Source organism: Leptosomus discolor, chromosome 2 (assembly GCF_034619465.1).
Source record: "Leptosomus discolor isolate bLepDis1 chromosome 2, bLepDis1.hap2, whole genome shotgun sequence".
Lineage (NCBI taxonomy): Eukaryota > Metazoa > Chordata > Aves > Leptosomiformes > Leptosomidae > Leptosomus > Leptosomus discolor.
Window position 1 is genome coordinate 28,357,959 of NC_141392.1, and position 20,382 is coordinate 28,378,340.

Below are 20,382 nucleotides of genomic sequence, written 5' to 3' on the forward strand. Positions count from 1 at the left end.
CCAGGGAACCTCAGAACAGCCTGGGACAAGCAAGTAAATGGGAAGATAAAATTCACTGATGACAAGTGTAGGTAATGCCTACTACAAAGTACAGTGGAAAATTACTCATACTTGCATTTGGTGTATACATAACCTGTCATTGCCTGTGGCCAGGGAGAACTAAGCTTAAAGAGCTAAAAGAAAAATCTCCATACCTGGAACACTGAGCCAAGTAAGTAAATAAAGTATTAAGGAGTAGAAGGATGTGACAGAAAACCAGACTGAATGAATTCTAGTAATGGGGATTCTTTAATGTGAAAGGAGTTAATGGCTGTCTCCACCGGGTCATCGGTCTATAGCAAATAACAGCTTTGCACAAAGCCAGTGGGTGTCAGATGTCTCTTTTTTGTGTGTGTGTGAAAGGAGAAAGTCATTTACTATGTAGGGAGGTAGCTGGAAACAATAGGAGCCACGTCCCTGCCAAGGTCTGATCTGGAGACAAATCTTTGGGCAGAGTGCTACTGAACGGGTGAGAGCACTGCTTGGTAAGATCTAGGAGGGGGTGTGTGACAGAGATAGGAGCAAACCCAACAGATCATGGGCTGCAGAGCCGTAGAGCTCCCTGTGGCTCAGAAGTGATTGGCAGAACAGACTTGAATGTGGCGAGCAACAGGGCTTTCTCCTGTTTGCTCCTGTTGTGTTTGGGTTTCAGGCAGTTGCAAAGGTTCTTTGCAAATAAACAGGTTGTGTCAAGGTGCATACCTGGCTTATGTCATCCATTTCTCCTCCTAAACAAAAAAAATACTTCAAGGCCTTAAATGTTGATTTACCTCTCAGACCAAAGGGGAAAATGTTCACTGATTTTACTAGCAGACCCTTATCTCTGAAGAACAGCAAGTAATAGGTTCAGAAGAGGGTGTGTGGTTCAGGAAGGAGAAATGAAATGACAAGCAGCAGAGAAGTTTCTGCAGAGAGTCTGAAAACTATACGGGTATTTCATTTGTAAGTACAGTGAATAAGTGGGGATGCAGCAGGAGCATTCCTGTAAGGAGTGGAAGGGTGTAGGGAGCACCTCATACACATTTCACATCCCTTTACACAAGGGTAAAAAAACATTCAGTGAAACTAAAAAGAAAGAAAACGAAAAAAAAAAGGCAATGCCTTCCCCCTCCCTGGCAGAGTTCAAGGCCAGGTTAGATGGGGCATTGCACAACCTGATCTAGTATAAGGTGTCCCTGCCCATGGTGGGGGGTTGGAACTAGGTGATCTTCAAGGTCCCTTGCAACTCAAACCATTCTGTGATTCTGTGTATAACTAACCTGGAAGTTGCTACAGAAAATTACTGTGACCAAATACCAAGAGATCATCAAAACAAGATACAATATCTGTAAGAATAAGGGCATGCAGATGTTTCTAAGTTGATAGAAGTCCCTGCATTTCCAGCCTTAAAAACCAATATAGACTGGCAGAAATCATGTATGATTATCTATAGGTTTTTTTCATACTATCCTGAAAACACCTGGGGCTGGATCAAAAGGTTAAAGAAGATACTGGGTGGAAGTACTGGACATTATAGATGATGATGAAGAAAGTATTATCAAGAATAAACTTTTGAACATGCAAACTAGCCTGTGATTTGCTTTAGAATAGCAGAATATCTCGAAACACAGGGAGCTTAAGGTGCATGGATAGCATTTCAAAGGTATCTGAGCAGATACAGCTAGTCCTCTTACACTTATGTAGTCTGTCTTTTTGTAATATGGTTACAAACTGGGACCGATCCTGAAGAATTCCTGACTTTCCACAGTGCTTTCATGAGCTCCCAATACAAATAGGATGTCTCTTCGAGAATGATACTTAGCATGAGTGAAAGTGGCAGAACCAGATTCAAAGCACAAAGAGAAAAAAGTACACTTGATGTACTTTTAACTGCCCAGTACACCTCTTACAGATCTGGCTGTCTTTGATTTATTCTCCCACACCCACACATCAGGCCTCTGGAAATGGGAGAGTTACTAACCGCGCCTGAAAAATAGCAATTGCTGTGAAGGAAGAAACTAAACAAACCTTGCTTTTGTGTGCAAGGGAAGCATTAACCGGAAATCTACTGAGTCAAAATTTTAAAAAACTTGCTATTGCAATGCTAAAAAGAGTCTGTATGCATATCTGTGTGTATAAGAATGGAGCCCCACAGATTATGGTGGTCTCTGTGGCACCAACTGTTCCAGCCAGGAAGCCCTTTGGTGCCTTCTCCCTGTCCAGAGAAAGCAAACAGATCTTGACATCAGCACATGTAGTCAGCTATGTAAGAGCTTTCCAGTGACAGACCTGCTAGAGCAGGAGAGCATCCTTCCTTGTCCTTCTAAACCAAGCAACAGATCCCACCGCAAGGAGCACTGATGGGAAAGGAGAGCTGGCTTCAGGTGATGCTCCACCTTGGGGCAAAGCGCTCTCACCCTTGCTGCAACCCTCTTGTCCAACAACCTCAGACAGTGCAGTCGCTCCCCACAACCCTCAAACCACAAGTGAGAACAAAGCCCTTGCCCTGGGCTTGGAGAGTGGCGTCCCTCTCAGTGCAATGGGCTGGGGGCGGGTTTGTCCCTCCCTGGCAGGAGTGGCTCCCCAGTGGGACCTGCACTGAAGGTAGGGCTGACCCACAGAACAAACTGCCAGCAAAGCCCAGTCCAGCAGAGAACTAATTTAGTCTCTTGTACAGTTGATGAATGAAGAATTTCCTCTTGGGACTAAATTACAGGCCTTGTCAGGGTTGCTCTTTCGTGATCTGTTATTTAGATGTAATTTTCCAACAGGGCTGGAACACATAGCCATGAGCTAGAATAGTATTTGCTGTGAACAGCTGCCACACACCGTCCTTTCACATCCCACACCCTTTCCACCCTCGCTGGTATACCCCCTCCTTCCCTCCCTCTCTCCTGACACACATGCAAGACCCACTATGCACAACTCACACTGCATTTGTTAGATCCTCATTGAGGTCCTTAATTAAACCACAAGAATGGCATTTGCCCACCTTCCCTGCACGTCTGTTGTACAAAGAGTCACGTCTTGTTTGAACACGCTTAAAAACAGATGAGAAGGCTTTTTTCAGACACTGATGATTACAACCCTGTGTCAATCTTTTTCCCCTTTGGCTTGAAGATAGACTTGTGATCCTCCTTTGGCTTTTTGAACTGTTGGAAGCTGTGTAAACACACAGCGTGTTAGTAAAGCTCTGTTGACCTAATGGCTGCTGAGAGTACAGCGATTAGGTTAAAACTCCCATATCTCACGAAGCTGCAGTCTCACCTGTTTTGAGGTCATTAACCTCATTAATGATGAGGTCTGAAAATGAAGGCAGGAACATTCTAGCTAGTCATTACTTAATGAAGAAATGGCTGGGTAGGACTATTTAAAGGAGTTTTATAACAGTTCAATAATTTTTTCGGGCTTTAATCCTAGGATGCTATCTCCAATTAAGAGGCTGACTATTTTAATGTGGAGCAGTAAATCTGAATGCTAAGGGACCACATTACAATGTAGTCCATAGACCCATCTGGGAGTCACTCTGCTAGACATGCATCATAAATCCACAGGGCATGGAAGCAATCCAAGGTGCAGGGCTCTATTTTATCCACTTGCACACACTCACGCCTTTCCTCTACGGAAATTGGGCTATGTGCTCAGAAGCAGCAAGCTGTACAGCCTGCATAATTGAAAGTCCTGTAGATGTGGAGCTGGTATCCACATTGTGTAAGTGACAATGACCAAATAGCTTGAAATAATTTTTCAATGATGCTGGTGTGGAGTCTAAACAAATCGAGGAGCTGCTAACAGCAAATTTTATAGTTTTAGAATAACATAAAGAAGATCAGAGGATAAAATGCTGAGGGATGAATTCGAGCTTATTTGCACACAGGGGTAGACCAAGCGTCTTATTTTATAGCCTCACTGATAATACCTGGCTCTTTGACACTATCCAAACATAAGCCTCATGTGATCACTTTGACATCTGCAGAACAGGTGTGTGTGGGCACACAAGTCTGGCTCAGTTCATATACTTGGGCCAGCACGGTGAGGAAGGAGTCCTAAGCACAAGTGCAAGGAGATTCTACCACAGGCAGATGCTGAGCAGACATCCTCTTGGGGACCTCTAAGCTTCTGGTATGTAGTGGTCCTTCCTTTGGGTGAAACACAGCCCAGCACAGTGTCGCCGGGTGGGCACAGAGCAGGGTTGGCACCTTTTGGTTGCCTGCATGGAGCCTTCGTTCCTCTGCTTAAGATCCCAAGGTCCTGTTTTGCTCCAGATGGAAACCATATTGCACTCATTTGACTGCGATGGAGGCAAGATCAGGCCCCAGGAGAAGAGAGAGGATGACAGACCCCGGGAGTATGGGTGCTCTCCCAAAAGAGGCATCTCATCCACACAGCCCACAGGCTGCCAGCTACAGAAATAAACTGAAAGGAGAACACTACTTTCTGGGAAGGGTGATTTCCATTTGCACTTGGTCCATCTGTCTTCCTGACTCCAGCAGCCCTGACCACAGGTCCCTGAAATGTTGTTCCCAGGGAAAGCCTCATTTCCCCCCTTTCCCTCAGCCTTCTAGGGAGCTCTAGAAAACAGATTTGTCCGTATTTATGGACAGGCAATAGAAATAGTGCCATCTACTGACAAGTACGAATATGTAGCGTTATAGAGAGTCAATGAGGTTATTGTGACTGTAACATGTGAAATGCCATCTTCATATTCTGGGATGAGAGGGTGGGAGCATAAATGTTATAGTGCATTTACACCCACTCCTGAGCCTGAATAAAATGTGTTAGTGTGGCAAGATCCCTGCAAGAGAGTACCAGAATCCTACTTGCAAACCTACTCCTCTACACGTAAATCTTCCACCGGCAGATTGCTGTTTTATTAGATTTGTCTGTGATTTGAAAATACTTCCACAGTCTTTGTGTGTTGGCTCGTTGGAACATTTACCAACCCGGGGCACAAATTAGGGTCCTGCTTTCCTAAGTAACTGGACAAACAGCAAAACAAAAAGAGAGATCTAGCTGCCAAAGACCATCAGTCTGTGTAGACTGCAGATGGCTTGTGTGTAGCTCATGAGTGGTAGTCTATATGTAAGCAATTTTTACAGACATGCGAATGATTTTTCTCCCTGTTCCTAGAGGCAATAAATAATGAATGACTTCATCTTACAGTTTACGCTACCGTGCATTTCTGTTTGTTCCGATGACAGTGACTTTGTTTGCAGGAAGTTTTTTTTGGTACAGCATTATGACAGACCATTTAGTTCTGGACCAGCTAGCACAGCTGCATACATACGTGCCTATTAGCAGCAAGCCAACCAGCACCCCCCTACCAGGGCTCCGGATGCTCAGTTAAGTGACACACAAGCCTTTTGCAGCTGAGAGTCTGCACAAAAAAGATTTTTCTTTTTAACAGCATGCAGGCAGTTATATTTCAAAAATTTAATTTGAAAGGTTTTTTCCAGTTTCCACAACTCTCTATAAGCCCTGCCTTCTCTATAACCCAAAATATTATCTAGCTGAGGAGAACCAGGCAGGAGGTCTGCATTTCTATCTCTCAAGGTCCCATGGCTTGTGTTGTGTGACACACTCCACCCTGTTTAAACCAAGAGCAGCTCCCAGGAAAGGCCCAGAATATAGCCTGGCAGCTTTGTGTTGAGCCCTGGCACTCACAAAGCCCCGGTCACGTAGCTAGACCTACAGCACCTTGGTTGGGAACAAGACTTGCTTTGCACAGCCTCCTCCCCATGAAAATTTTATTTCCAGAATTTCCTTGTTCCCAGGTCCCTGGGAGCATACCTGCTTGTTGTGAGGAATGTCTGGTTGCTCTCATGGAAATAAAATGCTCTGAGAAGCAGGTGAAGACCCTTAATGTTGGGCACTGATTTCTAAATGTTAGCTACTGTTGTGCTCTTTTACACAGGCACCAAAACAGATGGTGAATGGCTGCTCACACCTGGGCAGGGGAAGGAGCAGCTACAGGCACTGACTGCTGATGAAAAGAGGAGCCATCCCTTTTTTTCGCGTATTTTCTTTACCAGCACCTCCTGCTCATCTTACTTTGCCACAGCTCTTCTCCAGCATGAAGTGATGACAGGGAGATTAGAAATAACCATTTTGGAAAAGCCTCGGCCAGTGGTGGTGTGTCCTCATTTCTCCTCCCTTCATGCATATGGTGAAAAATTTCTGACAGCAGCTACTGGTGGGCACAACCAGAAGAATCCCTATGCCCCAAGGTCAACAGAAAGCACAACACTCATCACACCATCAGAAGCAATGTCAGGACTGAACTGCCCACCAGATATAACCCCTAGGTAAATTGACATACCATTAGAGAGAACTTTGTCCATAATATCGGAAAAAAACCTTGGATTGTTTTAAATCCTCCCGGCAGAAACCAGCCTGATCTCTTTCCAAAAAAAACAGAGTGGTTTTGACTAAGGTGAGAACGTTCTCTGGATCTCTTTCCCGCCTGCATCCTGCCTGTGTGGCACCTCACCGTGCTGCCACCTCTGGATGCCTCGGAGAGGAGGAGCAATGTGTCCCTCTTGGTACAGAGGCACTGTGGGATCCTGCACTCAGAGCAACAGCGAGAAATATCTCCAGCCTTTGCCTGTTTGTGTTGAGAGGAAGGTAGGCCACGTTTCTTCTCAGCAATGTCCTAAATTCTCAGTGTTATGCTATGAAGTTCAGAGACTGGTTGGTCTTTTCCTTCAAGACCCATAGGATGAGGTCCTCCAGAATATTCCTGCTTTTTTCTGCTCTCACTTTTTTTTTTTTTCTCTAGTCTTAGTGTGATTTGAAGGTGGTTTAACAACTCAGAAACCAAAGTCAGTGAAAAACTTCCCCAAATATAGTTATTTTTGTTTAATCCCACCACTTCTACAGCAGTCTCAGAGCTGACACATGCCTGTTAACAGCATCGGCAACCTGCTTGAAGCGTTTGAGAGCAGCTTTGATTCTTTCCATTAATGGCCTCTTAAGAGCTACACCCTGCAGCTGCCACATTTCTTGCAGGCATAAATCCCAACATTTAGCATTGAGCACTGCTTTATTTAAGGGGGCTTTGTTCTTGCTCTTACCCATTGGACTCCCATTAATAATTCTCTGGTGAATTTATCTCCGCTTTTATCTGTTGCAAACCTCTGGGTGCTTGCTGTATTTCCCCAGCTAGCAGCACTGCTATCAGTGCCAAATATTTCAAGCTGTCAGGACCGAAATTCCTTGAAGCCACTGGCAGCCTAAAGGTGAAGCATTTAACTTATTGCATTGGGCTTAACGACTCTGATGGCCACTGCATTAACTTATTAGTGGTGGCCGGTTGCTGCTGGTGGCAGTGTGGAGACAGCCTTTGCATGGTCCATCCTGGAGCAGCTCCACCTTCTAGCTCCTGGTCAGGGATAGGAGCCACCGTTACTGGCCGAGTTGCTTCAGATTCCTCAGGATTTTCCTGAAAATGTGATCTGTGTTGTGTTTTTTCATACTTTTTGGTTAGTGCAAGAAGGGAGAAGGGGTGGGGTCAGGTCTGTTTTTAGCGTATTTTCCCTTTGGTTTTAAAGTTTATTTAAACTGACTCACATTTAATTGTCCTAAGGTAAACAGATGAATCACCCGGGGGGGATACACCTCCAAAGGTCAGGGTTCACAAGCAAGTTTTTCTCTTTCTTTCTTTTCCTTGGGCTTAAATAAGGAAAACTGGGTTGGTTGGAAAATAAAATTATTTTATTTGGGAGTTTAGCAGACAGTGACTCAGATTTTTTAGTTTCCTGAACTTTTTACTTTTATATAAGTAAGACTCTTGATAAACAGGTATTGGGTCCACACCTGCCATGGAAAGAGCAGCAGCAGCTCAGCGCGGTGTGTTAACAGAAGCTCTCTTGTTCTGCCACTGAAAATAGCTGGTTAGCTACAGGAAGATTCTTGATAACTCTTAACTTGAGCCCTTTAGACCAAGCATGCTGCAAGGCCCCTCTTTTTCCCTTTTGGAAAGATCATAGTCAGTCAATGAGAAAACACTATTAAAAAAATAGAAGAAGAGCAGAGCCGCAAGTTAAATTTTTCTTCTGGAAATTTAGCTGTGATCCCTTGAAATGCCTCGACAACTTGCTACTTGAATTTTTCTCTCCTCTTAAAACCCATTCACAGTAACGGGTTGCTATTTCCAGCCTTGTTTGACTGTGCGGAATGTGACTCCAGCTCTGTGTTGATAGCGTTGGCTATGGTAGTAGCTAGCTCGTGCGGTGTGAGGTTGTCAAAAAACAGGCTGTACATTTGTATTTCCCAGCATTTTAAATTTGATCTGCGTTTTGGTCTCAGAGCTTGCTGGAGACTATCTCAGTTCATGCTAACAGCACCTGCGTTCCTGCAAGAAACACTTGTTCCGTTGAGTTTTGTTCTCTTCCATCCTGTCAGTAATAGAGAAAAAAAGACACCAGTAAAGTGCTGTAGAAATGCATGGCTGTAGAAATCCCACTACAGAAAGAGTGATGAAGAAAAGAGATATTTGCTGCAATGGTTGCAGCTGAAGTTCAGCTCCTTCTGGCTCATCATATTGTCGCCCCCTCCCCTCAAGATAAGCAGTGCTAGGACCGTTATATAATCTGATCAGAGACTTACAAGTGGAAAGGATAAACTGAGGTTTTCTGAGCCCTTGTCCCATCCTGTTCTTGGGTGAGTGACAAGACTCTTCAGATGTGCTCTCTAGATCATGAATCCGTCATTCCTCATCAGACAAAGCCTGGGAGACATTTGCCTCACTCTTCATGCTTCACCAAAAGAGAGGTCGCAAAAGTGCCTGTCCTTTCAGGAGACCTGGTGCATGATCCTGCCAGTGTGGACTGGCAGTTGGATACAGCAGAGTTTTCCCAAAAGCTCCTCATTCGTAAGGTACTTTGAACTTCCCTCTCCTGTAAATTATGGGGAGTAACAACACCTTCATTGAGATCCCCCTGAGATACTCAACTACCATGGTCATGCTTTGATTAGGTACATTTCTCCATGTAAGAATGTAGGGAAATACTCATTTTCCCACTGAATTTCAACTGATATTTTTGAGGGTTTTGAAAACGGGAAAAAAAAGGGACAAATTCCGCATTTCTAAATCATCCAAAATGTTCACCTAAATAGAGACACTCATCAGAAATTTGCATAACCAACAATGCACTTCACAATTTTCTTTTGCTTTTTAAATTATCAGCTCTTTTCTCCAGCTTGCTGGGAATAATTAAATGTGATCTGGTAGATGAGATACTTTGTGAAAAATAAACATATATGATAGCAGCAACTCAGAGCAATTCCTGCTACATTTTGGTGACACTCGGTGGATGACAGATAAAAAAAATCTATTGGAAGAACTCACTTCTGCTTTTTGTCACCGCTTGGGTTGTAGCGTAAGTCAATGGACAATATTCCAGCGATGACACTTTGTGTTCACATGTGTGCAACCAACATTTTCCACTAACTTGACTTAAATGTGGTATAGTCTACTTCAAGACTACCTAAATCAAACAATATTTGTTTGCCAGGTCTCTGAACATCCACAAATAGCCTCTGTCAGAGACAGAAAACTAGACCTTTAGTGTGGTCCAGTATGACCATTCTCGTGCTCTTTTGTCCCTCCGTGCTCACCCTGAATGCCTGGACAGCAGAGCACTTTCAATAGTCTCATCCCAGAATAGAAGACTTTTAAAATCAAGTTTATAAATGCACAGATTAAGAACACAGTTTAAGGGACCTAGGTTTGAAAATATGCCCCCCAAATCCTCAGGTATTTACTTATCCATTGGCCTGGCTTTCAAAAAAGCCAGGTTTGAGCAGCCCCAGGTGCCTACAGATACTGAAAGAAGTGGAAAGTCACAGCTGTAGTTGCTTGATATGCTCTGCAGTGGTAACCAGTATTTAGTATTGAGTCCATAAACCTCTCTCTGACTGTACGTGAAGGCCGGCTGCTGCTTGCCTGTGAAAAAACCTGACCATTTCCATATATCGGGTTGCTCAAAGCAATCCCCAAAGCCACTATGCCTTGCACCTGAAAAGAATCTCTTGATTCCAGACCTGCTAAACATCTCCCACATAATCTGTCTGTATTTGTTTTGCACTTATTTGCAGTCTCAAACCATCTTAACCAAAACCGTGGGAGGCCGCCATGGTTTTCCTTCCTCACGCAGAAAGCCTCAGTCTTTGCAGAAACACCTTAGCCCTCTTGCGGTGCCATTCCTCTGCCCTCGGAGGAAGCGAAAGCTTACAGCCAAGCCCTCTCAACATTTTGGAAACCAAAGGGAACACTTAGAAACACGGAGTCTGTTTGTATTTACATTGTAGTTACCAGAGCCTCCTTGGGCTTTTTCCTCACTCTCTCTCCCTCTTGTTCTCACTTTTTTCTTTTGAATGGTGGATGTGTACTTGGTAACACTGAACTGCTCTGTATGTTTCTTTAGTTCTGCCTCTATTAGTAGCTTCCGTCCACCCTTCCAGCCTGAAGCACGGAGACCTGGCAGTGAGGAGATTAAACAAAACACAGCTGCTCCTGTGTCACTCCTGCCACCAGCCGGCTCGCTGCTCACCTGCTCCCTGAGCCCATGGCAGCCAGGGTGCAGGTGTAAATGGATGGCTTTGAGGTCGAGGTGTAAATACTCATAATTAGACATGAATTACATTTAATACCCATGACGGGGTCTGGTGGGAAACAGGTGGGGAAGAAAGCTGAAAGATGCACACTGGAGAAAATTCTCCTTACTTGACTTGATCTCAAGCCCATGGAAGTGCATGGAAAGAGTCCCCCGGAGTTGTGACGGGCTTTGGACCAGGGTTCTGTGCAAAAGCACGGGGAGCGCAATAGGAAAAGCTGCATATACAGAATGGATTGGTAATTTTAGCAGCCTTCCCCTTGGCAGAGAGAGTTAAAGGAGAAGACGGGGAGGAAATTAAAAATGAAAAGAAGAAAAAGAAGAACAAATCAAAAAACAACTGGAGGGCAGGCAGAAAAGCAGAGGAGTGGTAATTTACATCTTCATTTCAAAGATACTTGTATGCTCTATTTTGACACACCTTGCAGAAAGTAACAAAACACGTGGGTTGCCAGAAATAAATGTTATGGTTTTCACGTTCTGAGTTGTTCTCTTCTCATTTTTCTGTGGAGCTATTTCAGATATTTATTACAATTTGACCTTTGAGCTGCTTGGAAGATTTACTGAGTGTCTCAAATACAGTCATTTTTGCAAAACTGATGTGCAGTATTAGCTATAGGAGAATGAACCAGTGATGTGCAGATGGGTCAAGGAAAAAAGTCAACGAATAAGGTAACCAAACAGGAATGTAAACTGAATGGAGCCTTTTATGCAAAGGTGAAGCGTTCAGTTTTTTCCAGAATTACGAAATATTGAAAAGCTTGTGCCAGACCCCCCATGCTCAAAATTTTTTGATAAGCAGAGACGTTTTCAAAGCTACCCAGGCTTCAGTGCATTTGTCCTTGCACCTCTAAAAATAATGATCTTAGAAACTCACCTGTAAGTACAAATACATGGTTGGAAAACATAACTTCATCGTAACACACAAAATCTTGAATTAATGTTTGTGCGATACAGTTTCAGGCTTGTGAATATTATCACTTCTACCTGATTTTGGTGGATTTTTTTTTTGCAGAAAGCAAATCATGGGCTTTGGTCTACCCTGTCCCTAGTCTCCTGCACTTCCATCTAAGTTTACCCACACTCCTCTTTATGACATATGTGGGGGCAGATCCTCAAATGATGTAAATGTACTTAGTGGTTTTGATACCTATGAAAATCAAACTGAACCTCCTTAATGGATATTGGGAAACAGCCACAAACACTCTACAATCACAGGTTTGCCTCAACGATATTCAGGGCTGAATTTACAATTTTTCTTTCCGAGATGACTCATAGGTGTGAATTTATTTCTCATTTTTCATGATCAGAGTGCCATGTTTTTCACTCGAACAGTCAGGCAAATCCTTCCTAGGAGTTTGTGTTGATATTTTAAATCCCTTTGATTTCTTTCATTCTGACGCTTAACAGTTGCAATGATTCAATCAAGAAACAGAAGCAACACCCAGTGACCCAAACAACGCAAAATATACCACGAACACCAGAATCTCACAAGAAAGAAAAAGGGATACATATAGTAAACCACCTTTTTTTCCCTCTCATTTTAAAGGATGCAATAATTTCAAGGTAAGGCCAAAAAATGGGAAAATGAAAAATCTAGTCAGAAATGGTTCTGAAACAATAAGGCTAAATAACTTGATGAAGTGTTTCTAATCAGTATCCTCCCTGCTGTATCGTGTTTTGCTTGTCCCTATGGAAGAACACCAAAGGGAAAACAAGATAAAGCCACATCACAGCTTCCTGAAAATGTTTCTTTGATTCAACAGATAACTATCTCCAGTCACAAATGAAGACCCTTTTGTACTCTAGCAAGTGCCACTCACTGAGAACATATAAATCCCAAAGCCAGATTCAGACATAGATATTTAACATATTGCTTAATTGTAGTCAAGATACGTCCATTTCATTCCATTTTAATGCTGATTTTTTTTTTTTGCCAAGTAGATCAGTACCAGAGATGCTGAAATATTTCCTGGTTTTCAAAAGATTTCCACCCATTTGTGATGGACCCAGCAGCGCCTACATCTGGACTACGGTTTGCAGTGAATCAACAGCAGCTGAAATAAATACACAGCTAACCTGAAGAGTCAGTGAGACTCTGTGGCTTGTAAGCTGCCACTTACATATCCCATATGATAAAAAATTCCTATTTCAGTATTGCCAAAGGCTGACAGTCATAGTCACTGTGTACATAGAGTTGCTCTCTCTCAAGATGGCCATGGGTTGAATCCCACTGGAGAGGTAGTGTTGGGCGTTTGCACCACTGAGAATATGTTTCTCTTCAGGGAAACTTGTCTGGCCAGTGGCATGGATGTGAAAATAAGCAGCTGCTGAAAGACACCAGTGTTGCATTAACACCAAACAAAGAGGTGAAAATTTTCATGACTAGCCTTCTCATAGTTTTTAGTCATACCTTAAGCCAGGGAATGGAGAGACTTGTGATAATTAAAGCAAAAAGTTCTTTTTGAAGCTTAAAAGATTTGAGTTTGACTGAATTTGAATTTTAGACAAAGGTTCACATGGGTTTTTATTTCACCCAAGCCAGTTTATCCGCTTTTTCTTTTCAGACAGGCTTAGATTTTAATCCTCAATACCTGTGAAGTTATTTATGCTAGTGTGTTTGTGTGTTTGTTTCCAATTAGCTTTTAATTCATTTTTGGGTCTGAGCAGGATATTTATTTTTCAAAATTCTGGGTGTAACCATTTATATAAACAAATCTGCCTCACTCATTTTTCTCCTTTTGATGTTGATTTCCATTTCTTTTAGCCCCATGCATGATGGGAGACTTTCCTATGTGTCTTGGTAATTTTATTCTCAAAATAGCCATCAGTGATATGAATGTCCATGTAAGAACTGGTTAATCAATCAGAGCATGTAGAAAACTGTGGTCCTGCACAACAGCCGGGGCTTTTAGTGTTAGAGACAGCTGAAAAGTTGAGCCATGTTTAGATTAAAACTGTTTGGTTTTAACCAGATGAAAACATCTGCAGAAAATGACTACTTTCATCAATCTGTCCCTATACTTTTTATTTCATCAGACAACTAAAATCTCCAGTATTTCAGCCCAAACGGACAATTCAATCTAGCTTTCAAGCTGAGAGTACCTGGGTTTTGTGGGTTTTTCATCAATTTTTACTTTGGACTTTTTAATGAAACATTGTAATTTTATGCAGAAAAATCACCACATCAATGGCAATAACAAATACTTAATTTTCCAACCTGGCGTATTTTGTATACAGCTTTAGAGTCCATTGAACACAGGCTAGAAATACAAGAGGAAAAAACCACTAGCTGGCTGGCTGTTTGCTGAGGGGATTGACCACTGTCCCTGCAGCTGTTGGAATATCTCCGTTGCCTTATGCTGGGAATCTGGTCCAGTGATCCTCATAACTGCACTGAGAGTCCCTGATTACATTAGGGAAGACATTTGTTACGACAGAAAAAAGAAATCAACAAGCTAGTTATTTTTTTTTAATTCTCATAAATTCAGTGTCCCTGGGTTCAGGTCCTCCCTAGCTTTTACGTAAGCAAACTGCAGGAAGGGTAAGGAATGAAAGCCAGGAAAATTTTGCAGTCATTTTTTTTGAGTGACTTCGGGTGTTCTTCACTTCTAACTGCCAGAGGTGAGACAAAAAGTGTAGTAAGGTGGCTTGATCTGAACTTGGAGCAGGTAGCAGAGCTGTGGGTGCACAGCAAATAGGAAGTGATAAGAAGCCTTCTGCCTCCTTACAAGGGTATTTAACAGCTCATGTAACTCTCAGCCAGCCTTTACTGTAGGAAATTTAGGTATAGAAAAAGGTCCCATGAGGTCTGCAGTAAAAGGTGGGAGTGTGACCCTCTGTCTATCAGGATACAGAGCAGAAGGATGAATGCAGTCCTTCTGTAACCTCACAGCAAACTGCTCCATTTGCCACCTCCAACTCCCTCTAGGAAGCCCTGCCTAAATGGCACAGTTGAGACACATTTATTTAGTGGATAAAATTGTACATGAGTTGTACAAAGTGATTCAAGATTTATGCACACTTGGAAGTCACAAGAGATTAATTACTCTTTGGGTCTGCGAAGCACTTTACAAATGCAAGGCAGCACGTGAGCACTAAGTATCATTATTTCTCTCTATTTACTCACTAGCTGGCTTTTTCATACCAATTAATAGCCAAACCATTGTAAAAAAGAGAATATAAAAATATTGAAAATACAGACGCATATACTTTCAGCTATTCAGAGACCCCCTTGTCTATCATAAGCTGTCTCAGGCCAGAGCAGTGCTGAATTGCTAACTCAGGTTGAGCATTTTCTTCAGCTGAAGGATTATTCACCCTGCCTGCAAGCAAATAATTAGTCTCTAAATGTGAAGGGTGGCTGTTGGCCACTACGACAGATTTGTCCAGCTCTGCTGTGATACAGATGAAAGAGCCTCGACTCCAAGAAACAAAGCTTCAATGTAGCCTAATCGGAAGGGACACTGAGTCACTAAAAACTCTCTGCCTTTCTTTGAATGTTAAAGTGATATATGCATATCATTGCCCAAAAAGCACTGACACAGTGCTCCTTTACCTCAGGGAAGGAAGAAGGCTCCATATTCATGCCACTATGAAGCAGCTAACTTCAGTTTTTACAGTAAAGAACCTCAAAACCAGGCCTAGTCCTCCCACAGAAAAAAACCCACCAAAATTCAGGAGGGTTGAAAGCACATACAAAACTCTGTTCCCATTCAGAGTTATTGAGGTCTCTCATATCCAAGGCCAAAGCAACAACCTTTTCATCATACTTCATGGTTTCTCGCAGGTACAGGTCTCTGTTTTCCCACCGTTCCCTTGCTGAATGGGTTTGCAGATATGATGCTGTGCCACAGGCATGAAGTAGTTGCCTTATTTGCTGGGACATGATGTTTAGTAACGCATCATGCCTTGGTCGTACACAATATTAACCCTTCTTTCTCTTCTGGCAGATAAAAGGGGCAATAATTTAATGCAAGTATAATTCATGTCTACTCTCCAGCCCCTCCGGAGTGCCAAAGCAGATGTCTTCTGGGAAGAAGAATGAGATCCACAGATTTCCAAGTTCTCAAATCCCTAAGCTTTAAAAGTAGAATAGTTCCGGATTGTGGTATTTATGGGTTTCAGTAGTTGTGGTAAAGAAGGGAGGTGTGTAATGCATCCGTTTGTTTGCTTTCTGACTACTTGAATGGTTCTGCCATTTTCCCAAGAGTTGAAAGGATGATACTATCATAAAGATGACTGTGAAGGCATACAAATTTCATAGGCACTGGTGAATGAAAGATTTGCTTCCAAACATTGGGCGCGTTCCCAAACTTCCAAACTCTCTACACCTCCTGAATGCGGTCAGGAAACCTAGTAAGACTCCACTGTAAATGGTCTAAATCCAGTTGGGCCACAAATGCCATGAGAAGAAAGTTTCTCATGCCACGATGAACAATTTTTCCCATGTAGACAAGGCCTTAATTAATCTTTAAAGTGTTCCAGTTTTAATTTTAGGTCACAGCTGGGGCTGGTTCTTAGCATGGCTCCTGTCCAGCAAAGCTCTTAAGCACATGCCTAATTCTAAGCATTTAGAGTAGCCTCGTTGACTCTTATGGGATTGCTCACATGCTCAAAACTATGCGGATGTTTAAACTTCTGCTGGATGGGGACCTGCCTCCGAAATTGACTGTCCTCCTCTAGTCACAACAACAACGCAATGTAAAAGAAACTGCTCCCGAACCAACCTTCAAAGTTTTGTCTGAAGGCATACTGGAAGGGCCAGACAGCTGGCAGGCTTTACATTAGTTTGTTCACCACAGTATAAATTACCTCTGATTTGCTTAATGACTCAGGAATCAGGATGTCTCAGCCCCGCTAATACAATGCCCCATGGGCAATAACACTCTTTTTCAGAAGAGTCGTAGGCAAAGTACGTTTTCAGCAGAATAAACCACTTCACACAACTCTAGGTGAACTATGTGCTGTGTAAGAATCTTGGCCCTGGTGAAGATGGCAAAAGCAAATCAGTGTATGTTTGCTTTATGTGCTTGGTTTTAAGCAGTGTGGTTTATGCCTCAGTAAAAATAACATTTCTTAATGAGGACGTATTGGCCAAAACATTGATTAACTGTGGGGTTTAACAGCTTACCCAAAGAGGTATAAATTTAATTAGCCCTTGTCAAAGTAAGAAGAATTAGCATTAAGCTCTTTTACAACTCAATTCTCCTGGCTGGAGGACAAAATGAAAGGAATAATTTTTAAAGGGAATGATTAGAAAGGTGATTAAGTGGTGTTGTCATGTTTGCATGGGTTTCAAATATAAATTTTAGTTTTTAAAAACAGAAATATGGAAAAGGCAATTATAGAAATGCTGAAGGCCCTAGTTTGTCATGTTGGTGCTGCTGTAAGCCCTGATCCTCTGACTTGTGCTACATTAAAGAGCATCACAAAGCAACATACCAGTTAATGTGAAGTTCAAACAAAAGGCATCCTATTTGTTTACAGGTCTGCCAAATGATGTTCCAGAGATGCAAGCTATCTGACTTCAAAAAAAACTTTTTCTCACCTAGACAAACCTTCTTTTCATATTTCTGTAGCATACCTAACAAAATAGCCTGTAACAAAGTTCCTCCCCTGTGAAATGTGAAACACCTGCACCTGTAAGAATCAGATCAAAAATGAAACCTAAATAAGGCCTATTTTTTTAGTTAGTGTTGCTGCTTGAAATGTATTTTGAATTTTTTAGTCACCAAAGCTTTTTAAAGCAAAAAACAGATTAAAAAAAAATGTCAGAGAGGTTGGAGAGTTCTGAATTGGAGTCCTTTCCCATTCTGAAATGCCACTCCTGAGGATCTGCTGAAAGTGCTGAACATCCTTATGGAAGCTGACAGACATTACCAACTGTCATTTTACAGAATGACTCTCTGTTAGTTGCCCTCACTTCCAACTAAGGCCCCAATACAAAATGAGCTGACCCGCTTCCTTCTTCTGGCCTCTCTGAATGCCCCTCTGGAGGCATCTGCTGTCAAACAGTGAAGCCATGTGTTGCTCTCTTGCACATTCCTGGGGCTGCCCAGCACCAGCAGAGCTTTTCCTGATGATTCACAGCTTGTCCAAGCTGTGCACACAATGAAATCCAAGTGCACACATCTTGGGACTTGGAAACCTAACCTGTGATATTTTTGCTGGTGAGAATGGACTTTGTTCTTCTTCATGTCTGTCTCTTTAGCCTTGGATCAGCTTGGGAAAATATGTTTTAAAAAACAGTGGCAGAAAGGCTCCTGAAGAGGGGCTCTAAACAAAAAGAGCCCACTCAAACACAGCAGACTTTGGAAAGCCTGTAACAGTAAGTGGGAAGGGGAAAGCAAGCGGAGTAGAGATGCTCCAAAATACTGCAGTTAAAAAAGTAAAGGATCTTGAGCCTGGGACTGCTCAGAGAATAGGAAATACCTGCAGTATTTCTGGGAAAACAGTCACTGGAACGGAAGCATTTCCACTTTCATGGGCCCCCAGGGCTGGTGGAACATGCTCACACAGTGCTAAGAAAAACCTGGAGATTTTCAGGACAACTGTGACTCGTTTGGTGTTTGTAAAAGATAGGCTGAACTCTGCAAAAAGTAAGTGAAAGCAGTAGTGTACTGAAGGACAGATCCCATTTTCAAATGAGTTATGGTTATTACTCAAGATATAGGCCTAATTGAGAAAGCCACGTTATCTCAGATGAAGGAAAGCTTATAGCCCTGCAGGTCTTCTTCCCAGCATTGCTATTTATTTAAACATTCTCATCTCCAATGAAATACAAATATGGTGACTTCCAAGAATACATACAATCCAGCTTGGAGGAACAATAAAGGTAAACAGTCTGATGGTTTATCTGGGTTCACTTGATGGTTCTGATGTGGAATTGGCCCCTTCCAGCTTTTCCAGCCCCAGACAGACAACAGTGAAGCTGTGACTGAAAAGCCTGACAGTTGTGTGCTTTACTCCCAGGAACCCAAAGAAACGCAAAAAGGCTTTTGTGAGCAAATACCCAGCTGGCGTGAAAGTGTTCACATTGCAAAACAGGAGACTGTGGAGCATCATTACAAAAGTAGAGGTAATGAAGGTATGCGGTGTAGCTCTGACACAAAAAGCTGTACAGCTGCACCAGTGCTTGAGCTAATTACTCCTAATTAGAGTAGGCATGGAGCCATATTGTAGCATGTTTGGAACAAAGCTAGTAGTCCTGCACAGGCCCACAAGGTGCCAGGTATGTCTTGCTGATTTTAGGTGCATGTAAAATAGAGGAAGATTTTTTTAGGTGGTGCTGTGCAGCTTGTAGTAAATTGCACAATGGCAAGTTGTCTCTAGTAAGTGATCAACAAACGAAAAAGGAGGGATGTGTATTAAAAACTCAAATTGGCAACTGTGAACTACAGAATCACAATTCCACCACCGTTTGGCGACTCTTACTGTATGTTAAGTCACCCAGAAGCCCTTGTTGGAATTACAGCCCCATAATTCAACATTTCCCTAGCTTTACTCTGTTGTTATCATTATTATAGCTATTTTTATATTATATACAGATCAGCATTTTGGAGCTATGCCTTATATCCCCTGCAGCTGCTCCAAGCTGTGACTACATCTGCTGTTGCCTTCGCAAGACTGCTACCTCTTCCTCTTCCCATTCATCCAGTAGCAATGGAAACGTGTCCCCTGCCTAACACCTACTCCAGCCTCCTTCCAGCATGTTCACGTGTTAGTTTTCTCACTCTTTTGTCCTCCACCAGGAACAGTGTTTGCCTCTCTGGGAGCTTCCTGTTTATCTCAAACCAATGGAGATGCCAGAGTGCTAAATCGGTGTCCTGGATACATTTGCACAGTTTATCTCTTTTCACATGTAAATATTCATGAGGCGATTCCTAACCTCATGGAAGCTACCGATATATAACTCCTTGCCTCACTGTGACAACAGAAGACAGTGGTGTGCTTCTCCCTGCAGATCCTTAGCCCGTGTATTTGAAGGCTAATCCATCCCCACAGGCCCATGACCACAAATCAACACCCACAGCTAAGTAAGAATATTCTATAAGACCTGCAGCATTGGGTGTTATTGGAATGGATGGTTGAAAGAATGATTTATAACATGAAATACTGCATTTACCAGTTGCTTTTATATATATGTATGTTTACATGTATACATATGTTTACACATATAGATTTACATATATACACACTTACATATGGCATACAAAGTTATGTTAGTTGGCTGAATCCACTTCACACTTTAATATTGCAATAAGGAGTCAACAACAACATACCGAAACATGTAGCTAATTAAGCAATTCCCATCACTCTTTTTCATAGAATATAAATTGTAATGTCGACTTTAGGCTTTCTCCCCAGAAATAAACATCCCTTGCCTCGAAGTTTTTCTGATTTTTGTGCGGTCTCATTTGGCTTTTTGACTGCTGAAAAGCAGTCCACTTCAGCTGATTTTTAGTCTAGGTTCCCAGTAGCATGAAGACATGGTTTGAGTTTTGTGATAGAAACTTCTAGAAAGGAATCACTGAGCTTGAAAAGCTTTTCTTTCCTTTTTTACATAAGACATTTCCCTGTATTAAAAAAGGAAATTTTACATGAATAAATCATGTGACTGGTATCTTTTAGATAGTGCACTGTAACAGTATGATTCAACTCTAGGAGAAAATGCTTCACACAACACACCAAATAAAATGTGGAATAAGACAGTAAGAAAAGCTTTATAGCTTCTTCCCATGCATGT